Below are 2,500 nucleotides of genomic sequence, written 5' to 3' on the forward strand. Positions count from 1 at the left end.
GGGTTTGAAACTTGCTTCTTCTGACGCAAGAAACAACAGATAAACAAAGAAAAAGCAACGAAGAAGTAAAGCTAGAGCAAAAGAAGAGAGAGAGAGAGAAAAAAAAAAAAAGAGAAAATGAAACTATCGAGAAATAGGTAATAAATTAACTGATAGTCTTTTCTCTTCCTTTCTCTCACACTTTCCAATCTGAAAATATACACATAGAAAAAGAAAAGCAGCGAAAAAATGTAGGCAAGAGAAAATTAAATAAAGGAAAGTAAAAAAATAAATAAATCGATAGTAAGTGAATGATTTGCGTTTATCTTTCTTCTTCTGACACTTTCTATTAAAAAAAAAGAGGGAGAGAGAAAAAAATGAATCTACAAGTCGAAAAAGAAAGCAAAAATAAACAAAAGACAGTAAATGGAATAAATGTCTTTTATCTCCTAAAACTTTCTGTACTGATAAAAAAAAAAAAAAACGAAATAATAAACAGCACGAACATGGAAATCAAACTAAAAAGCGTGCAAAATAAAAACCAAACAAACATATGTTTATCAACATCCGCGCAGCGTTGGGTGGCCATGGATAACGAAGCGATTCAAAACATGATAGCAATTCAGATTTCATTTCCGTTAGGACATTAATTTTGTAGGGAAGAGAATAGAAAACGAGACATCAAAGCTCGCCATGCATGGAAAAACTGTGCATTTTTTTTTATCATCATCATCATCATCATCATCATCATCATCATCATCATCATCATCATTCTTCTTTTAACCTATTTTGATTCGTAACGCTTCTTAGGTCATCCATTCCTTGCTCCTGCCATTCTAATTCTGCTTCTGTTTCACTATTACTATTCCTCAGTCATTTTTTTTTTTCCCTCAACTGTGTGTTACGAAAACTTTTTAAATATTTCATCATCTTTCCTGACTCAGCTTCATCCCCATACAGACCCAGTACTGTACAGTCGCAGTCATAACTTGTGTCCTGGTTCGCCATGATGAATCGTAACCAGCTCAGGTCCCTCCCCTCCCGCCGGCACCTCGCACGCCTCTCCTTACGACGCACCGGTGTTCAAACCTTCGAATCTGAGCTGGTTACGATTCATCACGGCGACGAAGCAGGACACAACTTATGACCGCGTCTTTGCCTCGCCCCGCTCCGCCCTTGAAAACAGAAGACTGAATTCCTCAACACCTTGGCGTCTCATCCCTGACATTTTACATAAGAGCGGAGACAAATAAGAGGAGCTGCAACAAGCCATCAGGCCAACACTTACGAAACATGTCTACCTAGTTCCACCAATCATCTTCATCCATAAATTTGTCCATTCTTTTGAAGCTCTCTGATGATCCAGCGCTAACCTGATTATCGAGTGTATTTCATTCATCTACAACTCTATTCCAAAACCAGTTCCTTTCTATATCTTTTTTTAATATACCTTTATTAAGCTTCAATCCATTACTTCTCGTATTACTGCAGTTCTCGAGGGCGTTTCCTGATAGTGTAACGTGTTTCGCGTCGTCAGTGGGAAAAAACCGTCAAGAAAACTCGAGTAATCATCTCTGTAGCCTTTGAAAAGTGTCGTGATGATATAACGACACGTATTCTTAAATTGCCTCCTCATCATGACTGATTTGAAAGGTCTTATAAATCCTTAGCAAAGTTCTCTCGGGTGATTTGCCTGTCGATGATGTAGAATACTTGGTAATCTATCACTGGAATTACTGGAACACCATTAAAACCCTCTGTAACTACCTTAAGAGACTTCCCCCTTCTTTTCTCCCTCTTTCTGTGTACTAAAATGAGCAACGGGAAGTGACGCGAGTGAATAACTGAGAGAACGGAGGTTTAAAGGCTAACTTAACTATTCCGTTTTCTGTCAGCTTATATGTAGGCTTCTTTTATTTCCGTCTGTCTACCTGTCTCTCTGTCTACTTCCCCATCCGTCCATCTATCTGTCTGCCTCTTTGTCTGCCTGCCACTTAGTTATTGATAGGTAATTACAGCAGCGACATAACGAGGCAGTCAATGGTTGTGGGTGAGTGTGATGTAATAGTTGGGTCTGTCATTGTCTCTCCTTCCACGACCTTCCTGCCTATCTAAGCTGTCTCCGTCCCTTACTTGATTATTGGTTAGTAATTATAGCAGTGACAGACCGAGCTGGTACATGCTGGTGGTGAGTGTGACGGGCTTGTTTTGTTCTCTTAAAGACGAAAAAATACTGTACCTACTTGTCTTCCAAAGTGACTGATTATGACGATGATTTGAATGATACCACTACTACTACTACTACTACTACTACTACTACTACTACTACTACTTTTACTGCTGCTGGTACGACTACTACAACTGCTACTACTACTAATACTATTACTACTGCTGCTGCTGCTGCTACTGCTGCTAGAACTACTACTACAACTACTACTACTTTTACTGCTACTACTACTACTACTACTGCTGCTGCTACTACTACTACTACTACTACTATTACTACTAACATCATCAACAT

The 2,500-nt window shown here is 39.0% G+C and overlaps 1 protein-coding gene across 3 annotated transcripts in view; it reads left to right on the top strand.

Annotated features, from left to right (window-relative positions):
* The window catches only part of LOC135113713 (annexin-B12-like), a 35,504-nt gene that overhangs the window by 16,555 nt on the left and 16,449 nt on the right, over positions 1–2,500 (top strand). The window lies entirely within an intron of this gene.

Source organism: Scylla paramamosain, chromosome 26 (assembly GCF_035594125.1).
Source record: "Scylla paramamosain isolate STU-SP2022 chromosome 26, ASM3559412v1, whole genome shotgun sequence".
In the NCBI taxonomy this organism is placed as follows: Eukaryota; Metazoa; Arthropoda; class Malacostraca; order Decapoda; family Portunidae; genus Scylla; species Scylla paramamosain.